The following is an 18,624-nucleotide window of genomic DNA, read 5'->3' as shown; positions in this document are numbered from 1 at the left end:
GCAGGCTCGTCTTGCATCTCCCAAGACGAAAGGATGTCTGAATCCCCTGTGGAGACCACAGAGAAAGACCTAGTTCCCCACCTCATCGCGACCGGAGGCCTCACATCCTTTGAAAACTCCAGAGGTACGCGGAGATCAGTGCCTCCAAAGGAGACGATGCCTGACTCCTCGTGAAACTTGATAGGAGTCCCAGGATTCCTGTGGCACGTGGAAAGGGACACTTGGTCTCCCGCCTCAGCTGGAGAGGCATCCCAGTTGCCCTGCCAAACCTCGAGGAGAATCCCGAGTGGTCCCTTTCAACTAGGCAGGAGTCCTCACGTCGCTGAAGAAACACGTGGGTGGAAAGGCCATCCCCGTCGTAACTCGAGAATATACCCCAGGTTCCCGCCGCAACTCGAGAAAAACCATGAGACTTCCCCCTCGCCGCGAGATGAGGCCAGATTCCCCTGCACTGCGTGCAGAGCAATTCCGTGTTGCACATCACACATCAAAGGAGCCTTGATTTCCTTGATGGCACTCCAGAGAATCCCCAAGAACACTGTTTCAAGGCTAGAGGGATCCTGAGGTCACTGTAGCCACACGAAAGAGCTCCGTGGACCAAAAATCAACTCGAGATGAGAGGTTAGTCCCTGGCTTCGACTCCAGAGGAATACCACCTTACCACAAGCACCTCAAGAGGAGGCTTCTCTCAGCTCTAGGTATGTGAGAGGGACGCTGAGTTTGCGGCCTCAAGTGGAATGCACACTGCGATGCCCTGAGGCGAAATAATGCCGGATATCCCTGCAGTGACTTGAATGCAGGCTCGTCTTGTATCTCCCAAGACGAAAGGATGTCTGAATCCCCTGTGGAGACCACAGAGAAATACCTAGTTCCCCACCTCATCGCGACCGGAGGCCTCACATCCTTTGAAAACTCCAAAGGTACACTGAGATCAGTGCCTCCAAAGGAGACGATGCCTGACTCCTCGTGAAACTTGATAGGAGTCCCAGGATTCCTGTGGCACGTGGAAAGGGACCCTTGGTCTCCCGCCTCAGCTGGAGAGGCGTCCCAATTGCCCTGCCAAGCCTCGAGAAGAATCCCGAGTTTTCCCTCGCAACTAGGCAGGAGTCCTGCCGTCGCTGAAGAAACACGTGTGTGGAAGGGCCATCCCCCGTAACTTGAGAATATACCCCAGGTTCCCGCCGCAACTCGAGAAAAACCATGAGACGTCCCCCTCGCCGCGAGATGAGGCCCGATTAAACTGCACTGCGTGCAGAGCAATTCCGTGTTGCACATCAGACATGAACGAGCCTTGATTTCCTTGATGGCACGCCAGAGAAATCCCAAGAACACTGTTTCAAGGCTAAAGGGATCCTGAGGTCAGTGTAGCAACACGAAAGAGCTCCGTGGCCCAAAAATCAACTCGAGATGAGAGGGTAGTCCCTGGCTTCGACTCCAGAGGAATACCACCTTACCACAAGCACCTCAAGAGGAGGCTTCTCTCAGCTCTAGGTATGTGAGAGGGACCCTGAGTTTTCGGCCTCAAGTGGAATGGACACCGCGATGCCCTGACTCGAAATAAGGCCGGATATCCCAGCAGTGACTTGAATGCAGGCACGTCTTGCATCTCCCAAGACGAAAGGATGTCTGAATCCCCTGTGGAGACGACAGAGAAAGACCTAGTTCCCCACCTCATCGCGACCGGAGGCCTCACATCCTTTGAAAACTCCAGAGGTACGCGGAAATCCGTGCCTCCAAAGGAGACGATGCCTGACTCCTCGTGAAACTTGATAGGAGTCCCAGGATTCCTGTGGCACGTGGAAAGGTACCCTTGGTCTCCCGCCTCAGCTGGAGAGGCGTTCCAATTGCCCTGCCAAGCCTCGAGGAGAATCCCGATTTGTCCCTCGCAACTAGGAAGGAGTCCTGACGTCGCTGAATAAACACGTGGGTGGAAGGGCCATCCCCGTCGTAACTCGAGAATATACCCCAGGTTCCCGCCGCAACTCGAGAAAAACCATGAGACTTCCCCCTCGACATTAGATGAGGCCCGATTCCTCTGCACTGCCTGCAGAGCAATTCCGTGTTGCACATGAAACATGAAAGAAGCCTTGATTTCCTTGATGGCACTCCAGAGAAACCCCAAGAACACTGTTTCAAGGCTAGAGGGATCCTGAGGTCACTGTAGCAACATGAAAGAGCTCCGTGGACCAAAAATCAACTCGAGATGAGAGGTTAGTCCCTGGCTTCGACTCCAGAGGAATACCACCTTACCACAAGCACCTCAAGAGGAGGCTTCTCTCAGCTCTAGGTATGTGAGAGGGACCCTGAGTTTGCGGCCTCAAGTGGAATGGACACTGTGATGCCCTCACGCGAAATAAGGCCGGATATCCCTGCAGTGACTTGAATGCAGGCTCGTCTTGCATCTCCCAAGATGAAAGGATATCTGAATCCCCTGTGGAGACCACAGAGAAAGACCTAGTTCCCCACTTCATGGCGACCGGAGGCCTCACATCCTTTGAAAACTCCAGAGGTACGCGGAGATCAGTGCCTCCAAAGGAGACGATGCCTGACTCCTCGTGAAACTTGATAGGAGTCCCAGGATTCCTGTGGCACGTGGAAAGGGACCCTTGGTCTCCCGCCTCAGCTGGAGAGGCGTCCCAATTGCCCTGCCAAGCCTCGAGGAGAATCCCGAGTTGTCCCTCGCAACTAGGCAGGAGTCCTGACGTCGCTGAACAAACACGTGGGTGGAAGGGCCATCCCCGTCGTAACTCGAGAATATACCCCAGGTTCCCGCCGCAACTCGAGAAAAACCATGGGACTTCCCCCTCGCCGCAAGATGAGGCCCGATTCCCCTGCACTGCATTCAAAGCAATTCCGTATTGCACATCAAACATGAAAGGAGCCTTGATTTCCTTGATGGCACTCCAGAGAAACCCCAAGAACACTGTTTCAAGGCTAGAGGGATCCTGAGGTCACTGTAGCAACAGGAAAGAGCTCCGTGGACCAAAAATCAACTCGAGATGAGAGGTTAGTCCCTGGCTTCGACTCCAGAGGAATACCACCTTACCACAAGCACCTCAAGAGGAGGCTTCTCTCAGCTCTAGGTATGTGAGAGGGACACTGAGTTTGCTGCCTCAAGTGGAATGGACACTGCGACGCCCTGACTCGACATGAGGCCGGATATACCTGCACTGACTTGAATGCAGGCTCGTCTTGCATCTCCCAAGACGAAAGGATGTCTGAATCCCCTGTGGAGACCACAGAGAAAGACCTAGTTCCCCACCTCATCGCGACCGGAGGCCTCACATCCTTTGAAAACTCCAGAGGTACGCGGAGATCAGTGCCTCCAAAGGAGACGATGCCTGACTCCTCGTGAAACTTGATAGGAGTCCCAGGATTCCTGTGGCACGTGGAAAGGGACACTTGGTCTCCCGCCTCAGCTGGAGAGGCATCCCAGTTGCCCTGCCAAACCTCGAGGAGAATCCCGAGTGGTCCCTTTCAACTAGGCAGGAGTCCTCACGTCGCTGAAGAAACACGTGGGTGGAAAGGCCATCCCCGTCGTAACTCGAGAATATACCCCAGGTTCCCGCCGCAACTCGAGAAAAACCATGAGACTTCCCCCTCGCCGCGAGATGAGGCCAGATTCCCCTGCACTGCGTGCAGAGCAATTCCGTGTTGCACATCACACATCAAAGGAGCCTTGATTTCCTTGATGGCACTCCAGAGAATCCCCAAGAACACTGTTTCAAGGCTAGAGGGATCCTGAGGTCACTGTAGCCACACGAAAGAGCTCCGTGGACCAAAAATCAACTCGAGATGAGAGGTTAGTCCCTGGCTTCGACTCCAGAGGAATACCACCTTACCACAAGCACCTCAAGAGGAGGCTTCTCTCAGCTCTAGGTATGTGAGAGGGACCCTGAGTTTGCAGCCTCAAGTGGAATGTACACTGCGATGCCCTGGGGCAAAATAAGGCCGGATATCCCTGCAGTGACTTGAATGCAGGCTCGTCTTGCATCTCCCAAGATGAAAGGATGTCTGAATCCCCTGTGGAGACCACAGAGTAAGACCTAGTTCCCCACCTCATCGCGACCGGAGGCCTCACATCCTTTGAAAACTCCAGAGGTACGCGGAGATCAGTGCCTCCAAAGGAGACCATGCCTGACTCCTCGTGAAACTTGATAGGAGTCCCAGGATTCCTTTGGCACGTGGAAAGGGACCCTTGGTCTCCCGCCTCAGCTGGAGAGGCGTCCCAATTGCCCTGCCAAGCCTCGAGGAGAATCCCGAGTTGTCCCTCGCAACTAGGCAGGAGTCCTGACGACGCTGAACAAACACGTGGGTGGAAGGGCCATCCCCGTCGTAACTCGAGAATATACCCCAGGTTCCCGCCGCAACTCGAGAAAAACCATGAGACGTCCCCCTCGCCGCGAGATGAGGCCAGATTCCCCTGCAGTGCGTGCAGAGCAATTCCGTGCTGCACATCACACATGAAAGGAGCCTTGATTACCTTGATGGCACTCTAGAGAAACCCCAAGAACACTGTTTCAAGGCTAGAGGGATCCTGAGGTCACTGTAGCAACATGAAAGAGCTCCGTGGACCAAAAATCAACTCGAGATGAGAGGTTAGTCCCTCGCTTCGACTCCAGAGGAATACTACCTTACCACAAGCACCTCAAGAGGAGGCTTCTCTCAGCTCTACGTATGTGAGAGGGACCCTGAATTTGCGGCCTCAAGTGGAATGGACACCGCGATGCCCTGACTCGAAATAAGGCCGGATATCGCTGCAGTGACTTGAATGCAGGCTCGTCTTGCATCTCCGAAGACGACAGGATGTCTGAATCCCCTGTGGAGACCACAGAGAAAGACCTAGTTCCCCACCTCAACGCCACCGGAGGCCTCACATACTTTGAAAACTCCAGAGGTATGCGGAGATCAGTGCCTCCAAAGGAGACGATGCCTGACTCCTCGTGAAACTTGATAGGAGTCCCAGGATTCCTGTGGCACGTGGAAAGGGACCCTTGGTCTCCCGCCTCAGCTGGAGAGGCGTCCCAATTGCCCTGCCAAGCCCCGAGGAGAATCCCGAGTTTTCCCTCGCAACTAGTCAGGAGTCCTGCCGTCGCTGAAGAAACACGTGTGTGGAAGGGCCATCCCCCGTAACTCGAGAATATACCCCAGGTTCCCGCCGCAACTCGAGAAAAATCATTAGACTTTCCCCTCGCCGCGAGATGAGGCCCGATTCCCCTGCACTCCGTGCAGTGCAATTCCGTGTTGCACATCACACATGAAAGGAGCCTTGATTTCCCTTATGGCACTCCAGAGAAACCCCAAGAACACTGTTTCAAGGCTAGAGGGATCCTGAGGTCATTGAAGCAACACGAAAGAGCTCTGTGGACCAAAAATCAACTCGAGATAAGAGGGTAGTCCCTTGCTTCGACTCCAGAGGAATACCACCTTACCACAAGCACCTCAAGAGGAGGCTTCTCTCAGCTCTAGGTATGTGAGAGGGACCCTGAGTTTGTGGCCTCAAGTGGAATGGACACCGCGACGCCCTGACTCGAAATAAGGCCGAATATCCCTGCAGTGACTTGAATGCAGGCTCATCTTGCATCTCCCAAGACGAAAGGATGTCTGAATCCCCTGTGGAGACCACAGAGAAAGACCTAGTTCCCCACCTCATCGCGACCGGAGGCCTCACATCCTTTGAAAACTCCAGAGGTACGCGGAGATCAGTGCCTCCAAAGGAGACGAAGCCTGACTCCTCATGAAACTTGATAGGAGTCCCAGGATTCCTGTGGCACATGGAAAGGGACCCTTGGTCTCCTGCCTCAGATGGAGAGGCGTCCCAGTTGCCCTGCCAACCCTCGAGGAGAATTCCGAGTTGTCCCTCGCAACTAGGCAGGAGTTCTGACGTCGCTGAACAAACACGTGTGTATAAGGGCCATCCCCGTCGTAACTCGAGAATATACCCCAGGTTCCCGCCGCAACTCGAGAAAAACCATGAGACTTCCCCCTCGCCGCGAGATGAGGCCCGATTCCCCTGCACTGCGTGCAGAGCAATTCCGTCTTGCACATCACACATGAAAGGAGCCTTGATTTCCTTGATGGCACTCCAGAGAAATCCCAAGAACACTGTTTCAAGGCTAGAGGGATCCTGAGGTCACTGTAGCAACACGAAAGAGCTCCATGGACCAAAAATCAACTCGAGATGAGAGGTTAGTCCCTGGCTTCGACTCCAGAGGAATACCACCTTACCACAAGCACCTCAAGAGGAGGCTTCTCTCAGCTCTAGCGATGTGAGAGGGACCCTGAGTTTGCGGCCTCAAGTGGAATGGACACCGCGATGCCCTGACTCGAAATAAGGCCGGATATCCCTGCAGTGACTTGAATGCAGGCTCGTCTTGCATCTCCGAAGATGAAAGGATGTTTGAATCCCCTGTGGAGACCACAGAGAAAGACCTAGTTCCCCACCTCATCGCGACCGGAGGCCTCACATCCTTTGAAAACTCCAGAGGTACGCGGAGATCAGTGCCTCCAAAGGAGACGATGCCTGACTCCTCGTGAAACTTGATAGGAGTCCCAGGATTCCTGTGGCACTTGGAAAGGGTCCCTTGGTCTCCCGCCTCAGCTGGAGAGGCGTCCCTATTGCCCTGCCAAGCCTCGAGGAGCATCCCGAGTTGTCCCTCGCACTAGGCAGGAGTCCTGACATCGCTAAACACACACGTGTGTGGAAGCGCCATCCCCGTCGTAACTCGAGAATATACCCCAGGTTCCCGCCGCAACTCGAGAAAAACCATGAGACTTCCCCCTCGCCGCAAGATGAGGCCCGATTCCCCTGCACTGCGTGCAGAGCAATTCCGTGTTGCACATCACACATGAAAGGAGCCTTGATTTCCTTGATGGCACTCCAGAGAAACCCCAAGAACACTGTTTCAAGGCTAGAGGGATCCTGAGGTCAGTGTAGCAACAGGAAAGAGCTCCGTGGACCAAAAATCAACTCGAGATGAGAGGGTAGTCCCTGGCTTCAACTCCAGAGGAATACCACCTTACCAAAAGCACCTCAACAGGAGGCTTCTCTCAGCTCTAGCTATGTGAGAGGGACCCTGAGTTTGTGGCCTCAAGTGAAATGAACACCGTGACGCCCTGACTCGAAATAAGGCCGGATATCCCTGCAGTGACTTGAATGCTGGCTCGTCTTGCATCTCCCAAGACGAAAGGATGTCTGAATCCCCTGTGGAGACCAAAGAGAAAGACCTAGTTCCCCACCTCATCGCGACCGGAGGCCTCACATCCTTTGAAAACTCCAGAGGTACGCGGAGATCAGTGCCTCCAAAGGAGACGATGCCTGACTCCTCGTGAAACTTGATAGGAGTCCCAGGATTCTTGTGGCACGTGGAAAGGGACCCTTGGTCTCCCGCCTCAGCTGGAGAGGCCTTCCAATTGCCCTGCCAAGCCTCGAGGAGAATCCCGAGTTGTCCCTCCCAACTAGGCAGGAGTCCTGACGTGGCTGAACAAACACGTGGGTGGAAGGGCCATCCCAGTCGTAACTCGAGAATATACCCCAGTTTCCCACCGCAACTCGAGAAATACCATGAGACTTCCCCCTCGCCGCGAGATGAGGCCCGATTCCCCTGTACTGCGTGCAGAGCAATTCGGTCTTGCACATCACACATGAAAGGAGCCTTGATTTCCTTGATGGCACTCCAAAAAAACCCCAAGAACACTGTTTCAAGGCTAGAGAGATCCTGAGGTCACTGTAGCAACACGAAAGAGCTCCGTGGACCACAAATCAACTGGAGATGAGAGGTTAGTTCCTGGCTTCAACTCCTGAGGAAAACCACCTTACCACAAGCACCTCAAGAGGAGGCTTCTCTCAGCTCTAGGTATGTGAGAGGGACCCTGAGTTTGCGGCCTCAAGTCGAATGGACACCGCGATGCCCTGACTCGCAATAAGGCCAGATATCCCTGCAGTGACTTGAATGCAGGCTCGTCTTGCATCTCCCAAGACGAAATGATGTCTGAATCCCCTGTGGAGACCACAGAGAAAGACGTAGTTCCCCACCTCATTGCGACGGGAGGCCTCACATCCTTTGAAAACTCCAGAGGTACGCGGAGATCAGTGCCTCCAAAGGAGACGATGCCTGACTCCTCGTGAAACTTGATAGGAGTCCCAGGATTCCTGTGGCACTTGGAAAGGGTCCCTTGGTCTCCCGCCTCAGCTGGAGAGGCGTCCCAATTTCCCTGCCAAGCCTCGAGGAGAATCCCGAGTTTTCCCTTGCAACTAGGCAGGAGTCCTGCCGTCGTTGAACAAACACGTGGGTGGAAGGGCCATCCCCTTCGTAACTCGAAAATATACCCCAGGTTCTCGCCGCAACTCGAGAAAAACCATGAGACTTCCCCCTCGCTGTGAGATGAGTCCCGATTCCCCTGCACTGCGTGCAGAGCAATTCCGTGTTGCACATCACACATGAAAGGAGCCTTGATTTCCTTGATGGCACTCCAGAGAAACCCCAAGAACACTGTTTCAAGGCTAGAGGGATCCTGAGGTCACTGTAGCAACAAGAAAGAGCTCCGTGGACCAAAAATCAACTCGAGATGATAGGTTAGTCCCTGGCTTCGACTCCAGAGGAATACTACCTTACCACAAGCACCTCAAGAGGAGGCTTCTCTCAGCTCTAGGTATGTGAGAGGGACCCTGAGTTTGCGGCCTCAAGTGGAATGAACACCGCGACGCCCTGACTCGAAATAAGGCCGAATATCCCTGCAGTGACTTGAATGCAGGCTCGTCTTGCATCTCCCAAGACGAAAGGATGTCTGAATTCCCTGTGGAGACCACAGAGAAAGACCTAGTTCCCCACCTCATCGCGACCGGAGGCCTCACATACTTTGAAAACTCCAGAGGTACGCGGAGATCAGTGCCTCCAAAGGAGACGATGCCTGACTCCTCATGAAAATTGATAGGAGTCCCAGGATTCCTGTGGCACGTGGAAAGGGACCCTTGGTCTCCCGCCTCAGCTGGAGAGGCGTCCCAGTTGCCCTGCAACCCTCGAGGAGAATCCCGAGTTGTCCCTCGCAACTAGGCAGGAGTCCTGACTTCGCTGATCAAACACGTGGGTGGAGGGCCATCCCCGTCATAACACGAGAATATACACGAGGTTCCCACCGCAACTCGAGAAAAACCATGAGACTTCCCCCTCGCCGCAAGATGAGGCCCGATTCCCCTGAACTGCGTGCAGAGCAATTCCGTGTTGCACATCACACATGAAAGGAGCCTTGATTTCCTTGATGGCACTCCAGAGAAACCCCAAGAACACTGTTTCAAGGCTAGAGGGATCCTGAGGTCAGTGTAGCAACAGGAAAGAGCTCCGTGGACCAAAAATCAACTCGAGATGAGAGGGTAGTCCCTGGCTTCGACTCCAGAGGAATACCACCTTACCACAAGCACCTCAAGAGAAGGCTTCTCTCAGCTCTAGCTATGTGAGAGTGACCCTGAGTTTGTGGCCTCAAGTGAAATGAACACCTTGACGCCCTGACTCGAAATAAGGCCGGATATCCCTGCAGTGACTTGAATGCAGGCTCGTCTTGAATCTCCGAAGACGAAAGGATGTCTGAATCCCCTGTGGAGACCACAGAGAAAGACCTAGTTCCCCACCTCATCGCGACCGGAGGCCTCACATCCTTTGAAAACTCCAGAGGTACGCGGAGATCAGTGCCTCCAAAGGAGACGATGCCTGACTCCTCGTGAAACTTGATAGGAGTCCCAGGATTCTTGTGGCACGTGGAAAGGGACCCTTGGTCTCCCGCCTCAGCTGGAGAGGCCTTCCAATTGCCCTGCCAAGCCTCGAGGAGAATCCCGAGTTGTCCCTCCCAACTAGGCAGGAGTCCTGACGTGGCTGAACAAACACGTGGGTGGAAGGGCCATCCCAGTCGTAACTCGAGAATATACCCCAGTTTCCCACCGCAACTCGAGAAAAACCATGAGACTTCCCCCTCGCCGCGAGATGAGGCCCGATTCCCCTGTACTGCGAGCAGAGCAATTCGGTCTTGCACATCACACATGAAAGGAGCCTTGATTTCCTTGATGGCACTCCAAAAAAACCCCAAGAACACTGTTTCAAGGCTAGAGAGATCCTGAGGTCACTGTAGCAACACGAAAGAGCTCCGTGGACCACAAATCAACTGGAGATGAGAGGTTAGTCCCTGGCTTCAACTCCAGAGGAAAACCACCTTACCACAAGCACCTCAAGAGGAGGCTTCTCTCAGCTCTAGGTATGTGAGAGGGACCCTGAGTTTGCGGCCTCAAGTCGAATGGACACCGCGATGCCCTGACTCGAAATAAGGCCGGATATCCCTGCAGTGACTTGAATGCAGGCTCGTCTTGCATCTCCCAAGACGAAATGATGTCTGAATCCCCTCTGGAGACCACAGAGAAAGACGTAGTTCCCCACCTCATCGCGACCGGAGGCCTCACATCCTTTGAAAACTCCAGAGGTACGCGGAGATCAGTGCCTCCAAAGGAGACGATGCCTGACTCCTCGTGAAACTTGATAGGAGTCCCAGGATTCCTGTGGCACTTGGAAAGGGTCCCTTGGTCTCCCGCCTCAGCTGGAGAGGCGTCCCTATTGCCCTGCCAAGCCTCGAGGAGAATCCCGAGTTTTCCCTTGCAACTAGGCAGGAGTCCTGCCGTCGTTGAACAAACACGTGGGTGGAAGGGCCATCCCCTTCGTAACTCGAGAATATACCCCAGGTTCTCGCCGCAACTCGAGAAAAACCATGAGACTTCCCCCTCGCTGTGAGATGAGACCCGATTCCCCTGCACTGCGTGCAGAGCAATTCCGTGTTGCACATCACACATGAAAGGAGCCTTGATTTCCTTGATGGCACTCCAGAGAAACCCCAAGAACACTGTTTCAAGGCTAGAGGGATCCTGAGGTCACTGTAGCAACAAGAAAGAGCTCCGTGGACCAAAAATCAACTCGAGATGAGAGGTTAGTCCCTGGCTTCGACTCCAGAGGAATACCACCTTACCACAAGCACCTCAAGAGGAGGCTTCTCTCAGCTCTAGGTATGTGAGAGGGACCCTGAGTTTGCGGCCTCAAGTGGAATGGACACCGCGATGCCCTGACGCGAAATAAGGCCGTATATCCCTGCAGTGAATTGAATGCAGGCTTGTCTTGCATCTCCCAAGATGAAAGGATGTCTGAATCCCCTGTGAAGACCACAGAGAAAGACCTAGTTCCCCTCCTCATCGCGAACGGAGTCCTCACATCCTTTGAAAACTCCAGAGGTACGCGGAGATCAGTGTCTCCAAAGGAGACGATGGCTGACTCCTCGTGAAACTTGATAGGAGTCCCAGGATTCCTGTGGTACGTGGAAAGGGAACCTTGGTCTCCCGCCTCAGCTGGACAGGTGTCCCAATTGCCCTGCCAAGCCTCGAGGAGAATCCCGAGTTTTCCCTCACAACTAGGCAGGAGTCCTGCCGTCGCTGAACAAACACGTGTGTGGTAGGGCCATCCCCGTCGTAACTCGAGAATATACCCCAGGTTCCCGCCGCAACGCGAGAAAAACTATGAGACTTTCCCCTCGCCGCGAGATGAGGCCCGATTCCCCTGAACTGCGTGCAGTGCAATTCCGTGTTGCACATCACACATGAAAGGAGCCTTGATTTCCTTGATGGCACTCCAGAGAATCCCCAAGAACACTGTTTCAAGGCTAGAGGGATCCTGAGGTCACTGTAGCAACACGAAAGAGCTCCGTGGACCACAAATCAACTGGAGATGAGAGGTTAGTCCCTGGCTTCAACTCCAGAGGAAAACCACCTTACCACAAGCACCTCAAGAGGAGGCTTCTCTCAGCTCTAGGTATGTGAGAGGGACCCTGAGTTTGCGGCCTCAAGTCGAATGGACACCGCGATGCCCTGACTCGAAATAAGGCCGGATATCCCTGCAGTGACTTGAATGCAGGCTCGTCTTGCATCTCCCAAGTCGAAAGGATGTCTGAATCCCCTGTGGAGACCACAGAGAAAGACCTAGTTCCCCACCTCTTCGCGACGGGAAGCCTCACATCCTTTGAAAACTCCTGAGGTACGCGGAGATCAGTGCCTCCAAAGGAGACGATGCCTGACTCCTCGTGAAACTTGATAGGAGTCCCTGGATTCCTGTGGCACTTGGAAAGGGTCCCTTGGTCTCCCGCCTCAGCTGGAGAGGCGTCCCTATTGCCCTGCCAAGCCTCGAGGAGAATCCCGAGTTGTCCCTCGCAACTAGGCAGGAGTCCTGACGTCGCTAAACACACACGTGTGTGGAAGCGCCATCCCCGTCGTAACTCGAGAATATACCCCAGGTTCCCGCCGCAACTCGAGAAAAACCATGAGACTTCCCCCTCGCCGCAAGATGAGGCCCGATTCCCCTGCACTGCGTGAGGAGCAATTCCGTGTTGCACATCACACATGAAAGGAGCCTTGATTTCCTTGATGGCACTCCAGAGAAACCCCAAGAACACTGTTTCAAGGCTAGAGGGATCCTGAGGTCAGTGTAGCAACACGAAAGAGCTCCGTGGACCAAAAATCAACTCGAGATGAGAGGGTAGTCCCTGGCTTCGACTCCAGAGGAATACCACCTTACCACAAGCACCTCAAGAGGAGGCTTCTCTCAGCTCTAGCTATGTGAGAGGGACCCTGAGTTTGTGGCCTCAAGTGAAATGAACACCGTGACGCCCTGACTCGAAATAAGGCCGGATATCCCTGCAGTGACTTGAATGCAGGCTCGTCTTGAATCTCCGAAGACGAAAGGATGTCTGAATCCCCTGTGGAGACCACAGAGAAAGACCTAGTTCCCCACCTCATCGCGACCGGAGGCCTCACATCCTTTGAAAACTCCAGAGGTACGCGGAGATCAGTGCCTCCAAAGGAGACGATGCCTGACTCCTCGTGAAACTTGATAGGAGTCCCAGGATTCTTGTGGCACGTGGAAAGGGACCCTTGGTCTCCCGCCTCAGCTGGAGAGGCCTTCCAATTGCCCTGCCAAGCCTCGAGGAGAATCCCGAGTTGTCCCTCCCAACTAGGCAGGAGTCCTGACGTGGCTGAACAAACACGTGGGTGGAAGGGCCATCCCCGTCGTAACTCGAGAATATACCCCAGTTTCCCACCGCAACTCGAGAAAAACCATGAGACTTCCCCCTCGCCGCGAGATGAGGCCCGATTCCCCTGTACTGCGTGCAGAGCAATTCGGTCTTGCACATCACACATGAAAGGAGCCTTGATTTCCTTGATGGCACTCCAAAAAAACCCCAAGAACACTGTTTCAAGGCTAGAGAGATCCTGAGGTCACTGTAGCAACACGAAAGAGCTCCGTGGACCACAAATCAACTGGAGATGAGAGGTTAGTCCCTGGCTTCAACTCCAGAGGAAAACCACCTTACCACAAGCACCTCAAGAGGAGGCTTCTCTCAGCTCTAGGTATGTGAGAGGGACCCTGAGTTTGCGGCCTCAAGTCGAATGGACACCGCGATGCCCTGACTCGAAATAAGGCCAGATATCCCTGCAGTGACTTGAATGCAGGCTCGTCTTGCATCTCCCAATACGAAATGATGTCTGAGTCCCCTGTGGAGACCACAGAGAAAGACGTAGTTCCCCACCTCATCGCGACGGGAGGCCTCACATCCTTTGAAAACTCCAGAGGTACGCGGAGATCAGTGCCTCCAAAGGAGACGATGCCTGACTCCTCGTGAAACTTGATAGGAGTCCCAGGATTCCTGTGGCACTTGGAAAGGGTCCCTTGGTCTCCCCCCTCAGCTGGAGAGGCGTCCCTATTGCCCTGCCAAGCCTCGAGGAGAATCCCGAGTTTTCCCTTGCAACTAGGCAGGAGTCCTGCCGTCGTTGAACAAACACGTGGGTGGAAGGGCCATCCCCGTCGTAACTCGAGAATATACCCCAGGTTCTCGCCGCAACTCGAGAAAAACCATGAGACTTCCCCCTCGCTGTGAGATGAGTCCCGATTCCCCTGCACTGCGTGCAAAGCAATTCCGTGTTGCACATCACACATGAAAGGAGCCTTGATTTCCTTGATGGCACTCCAGAGAAACCCCAAGAACACTGTTTCAAGGCTAGAGGGATCCTGAGGTCACTGTAGCAACAAGAAAGAGCTCCGTGGACCACAAATCAACTGGAGATGAGAGGTTAGTCCCTGGCTTCGACTCCAGAGGAATACCACCTTACCACAAGCACCTCAAGAGGAGGCTTCTCTCAGCTCTAGGTATGTGAGAGGGACCCTGAGTTTGCGGCCTCAAGTGGAATGGACACCGCGATGCCCTGACGCGAAATAAGGCCGGATATCCCTGCAGTGAATTGAATGCAGGCTTGTCTTGCATCTCCCAAGATGAAAGGATGTCTGAATCCCCTGTGAAGACCACAGAGAAAGACCTAGTTCCCCACCTCATCGCGACCGGAGTCCTCACATCCTTTGAAAACTCCAGAGGTACGCGGAGATCAGTGTCTCCAAAGGAGACGATGGCTGACTCCTCGTGAAACTTGATAGGAGTCCCAGGATTCCTGTGGTACGTGGAAAGGGACCCTTGGTCTCCCGCCTCAGCTGGACAGGTGTCCCAATTGCCCTGCCAAGCCTCGAGGAGAATCCCGAGTTTTCCCTCACAACTAGGCAGGAGTCCTGCCGTCGCTGAACAAACACGTGTGTGGAGGGCCATCCCCGTCGTAACTCGAGAATATACCCCAGGTTCCCGCCGCAACTCGAGAAAAACCATGAGACTTTCCCCACGCCGCGAGATGAGGCCCGATTCCCCTGCACTGCGTGCAGTGCAATTCCGTGTTGCACATCACACATGAAAGGAGCCTTGATTTCCTTGATGGCACTCCAGAGAATCCCCAAGAACACTGTTTCAAGGCTAGAGGGATCCTGAGGTCACTGTAGCAACACGAAAGAGCTCTGTGGACCAAAAATCAACTCGAGATAAGAGGGTAGTCCCTGGCTTCGAGTCCAGAGGAATACCACCTTACCACAAGCACCTCAAGAGGAGGCTTCTCTCAGCTCTAGGTATGTGAAAGGGACCCTGAGTTTGCGGCCTCAAGTGGAATGGACACCGCGACGCCCTGACTCGAAATAAGGCCGAATATCCCTGCAGTGACTTGAATGCAGGCTCGTCTTGCATCTCCGAAGACGAAAGGATGTCTGAATCCCCTGTGGAGACCACAGAGAAAGACCTAGTTCCCCACCTCATCGCGACCGGAGGGCTCACATCCTTTGAAAACTCCAGAGGTACGCGGAGATCAGTGCCTCCAAAGGAGACGATGCCTGAATCCTCATGAAACTTGATAGGAGTCCCAGGATTCCTGTGGCACGTGGAAAGGGACCCTTGGTCTCCCGCCTCAGCTGAAGAGGCGTCCCAGTTGCCCTGCAACCCTCGAGGAGAATCCCTAGTTGTCCCTCGCAACTAGGCAGGAGTCCTGACTTCGCTGATCAAACACGTGGGTGGAGGGCCATCCCCGTCATAACTCGAGAATATACCCCAGGTTCCCGCCGCAACTCGAGAAAAACCATGAGACTTCCCCCTCGCCGCGAGATGAGGCCCGATTCCCCTGAACTGCGTGCAGAGCAATTCCGTGTTGCACATCACACATGAAAGGAGCCTTGATTTCCTTGATGGCACTCCAGAGAAACCCCAAGAAAACTGTTTCAAGGCTAGAGGGATCCTGAGGTCACTGTAGCAACACGAAAGAGCTCCGTGGACCACAAATCAACTGGAGATGAGAGGTTAGTCCCTGGCTTCAACTCCAGAGGAATACCACCTTACCACAAGCACCTCAAGAGGAGGCTTCTCTCAGCTCTAGGTATGTGAGAGGGACCCTGAGTTTGTGGCCTCAAGTGGAATGGACACCGCGACGCCCTGACTCGAAATAAGGCTGGATATCCCTGCAGTGACTTGAATGCAGGCTCGTCTTGCATCTCCCAAGACGAAAGGATGTCTGAATCCCCTGTGGAGACCACAGAGAAAGACCTAGTTCCGCACCTCATCGCGACTGGAGGCCTCACATCCTTTGAAAACTCCAGAGGTACGCGGAGATCAGTGCCTCCAAAGGAGACGATGCCTGACTCCTCGTGAAACTTGATAGGAGTCCCAGGATTCCTGTGGCACGTGGAAAGGGACCCTTGGTCTCCCGCCTCAGCTGGTGAGGCGTTCCAATTGCCCTGCCAAGCCTCGAGGAGAATCCCGAGTTGTCCCTCGCAACTAGGAAGGAGTCCTGACGTCGTGGAACAAACACGTGGGTGGAAGGGCCATCCCCGTCGTAACTCGAGAATATACCCCAGGTTCCCGCCGCAACTCGAGAAAAACCATGAGACTTCCCCCTCGCCGCGAGATGAGACCCGATTCCCCTGCACTGCGTGCAGAGCAATTCCGTGTTGCACATCACACATGAAAGGAGCCTTGATTTCCTTGATGGCACTCCAGAGAAAACCCAAGAACACTGTTTCAAGGCTAGAGGGATCCTGAGGTCAGTGTAGCAACACGAAAGAGCTCCGTGGACCAAAAATCAACTCGAGATGAGAGGGTAGTCCCTGGCTTCGACTCCAGAGGAATACCACCTTACCACAAGCACCTCAAGAGGAGGCTTCTCTCAGCTCTAGGTATGTGAGAGGGACCCTGAGTTTGCGGCCTCAAGTGGAATGGACACCGCGATGCCCTGACTCAAAATAAGGCCGGATATCCTTGCAGTGACTTGAATGCAGGCTCCTCTTGCATCTCCGAAGACGACAGTAAGTCTGAATCCCCTGTGGAGACCACAGAGAAAGACCTAGTTCCCCACCTCATCGCCACCGGAGGCCTCACATACTTTGAAAATTCCAGAGGTACACTGAGATCAGTGCCTAAAAAGGAGACGATGCCTGACTCCTCGTGAAACTTGATAGGAGTCCCAGGATTCCTGTGGCACGTGGAAAGGGACCCTTGGTCTCCCGCCTCAGATGGACAGGCGTCCCAATTGCCCTGCCAAGCCTCGAGGAGAAACCCGAGTTTTCCCTCGCAACTAGGCAGGAGTCTTGCCGTCGCTGAAGAAACACGTGTGTGGAAGGGCCATCCCCCGTAACTCGAGAATATACCCCAGGTTCCCGCCGCAACTCGAGAAAATCCATGAGACTTCCCTTCGCCGCAAGATGAGACCCGATTCCCCTGCACTGTGTGCAGAGCAATTCCCTGTGGAACATCATACATTAAAGGAGCCTTGATTTCCTTGATGGCACTCCAGAGAAACCCCAAGAACACTGTTTCAAGGCTAGAGGGATCCTGAGGTCACTGTAGTCACACGAAAGAGCTCCGTGGAGCAAAAATCATTCGAGATGAGAGGTTAGTCCCTGGCTTCGACTCCAGAGGAATACCACGTTACCACAAGCACCTCAAGAGCAGGCTTCTCTCAGCTCTAGGTATGTGAGAGGGACGCTGAGTTTGCGGCCTCAAGTCGAATGGACACCGCGATGCCCTGACTCGAAATAAGGCCGGATATCCCTGCAGTGACTTGAATGCAGGCTCGTCTTGCATCTCCCAAGACGAAATGATCTCTGAATCCCCTGTGGAGACCACAGAGAAAGACCTAGTTTCACACCTCATCGCGTCGGGAGGCCTCACATCCTTTGAAAACTCCAGAGGTACGCGGAGATCAGTGCCTCCAAATGAGACGATGCCTGACTCCTCGTGAAACTTGATAGGAGTCCCAGGATTCCTGTGGCACTTGGAAAGGGTCCCTTGGTCTCCCGCCTCAGCTGGAGAGGCGTCCCTATTGCCCTGCCAAGCCTCGAGGAGAATCCCGAGTTGTCCCTCGCAACTAGGCAGGAGTCCTGACGTCGCTAAACACACACGTGTGTGGAAGGGCCATCTCCGTTGTAACTCGAGAATATACCCCAGGTTCCCGCCGCAACTCGAGAAAAACCATGAGACTTCCCCCTCGCCGCAAGATGAGGCCCGATTCCCCTGCACTGTGTGCAGAGCAATTCCATGTGGCACATCACACATGAAAGGAGCCTTGATTTCCTTGATGGCACTCCAGAGAAACCCCAAGAAAACTGTTTCAAGGCTAGAGGGATCCTGAGGTCACTGTAGCAACACGAAAGAGCTCCGTGGGCCAAAAATCAACTCGAGATGAGAGGTTAGTCCCTGACTTCGACTCCAGAGGAATACCACCTTACCACAAGCACCTCAAGAGGAGGCTTCTCTCAGCTCTCGGTATGTGAGAGGGACCCTGAGTTTGCGGCCTCAAGTGGAATGGACACCGCGATGCCCTGACTCAAAATAAGGCCGGATATCCCTGCAGTGACTTGAATGCAGGCTTGTCTTGTATCTCTGAAGACGACAGGATGTCTGAATCCCCTGTGGAGACCACAGAGAAAGACCTAGTTCCCTACCTCATCGCGACCGGAGGCCTCACATAATTTGAAAACTCCAGAGGTACGCGGAGATCAGTGCCTCCAAAGGAGACGATGCCTGACTCCTCGTGAAACTTGATAGGAGTCCCAGGATTCCTGTGGCACGTGGAAAGGGACACTTGGTCTCCCGCCTCAGCTGGAGAGGCGTCCCAATTGCCCTGCCAAGCCTCGAGGAGAATCCCGATTTGTCCCTCGCAACTAGGCAGGAGTCCTGACGTCGCTGAAGAAA

Source organism: Cervus elaphus, chromosome 20 (assembly GCF_910594005.1).
Source record: "Cervus elaphus chromosome 20, mCerEla1.1, whole genome shotgun sequence".
Lineage (NCBI taxonomy): Eukaryota > Metazoa > Chordata > Mammalia > Artiodactyla > Cervidae > Cervus > Cervus elaphus.
Note: the sequence above shows the minus strand (reverse complement) of the source record.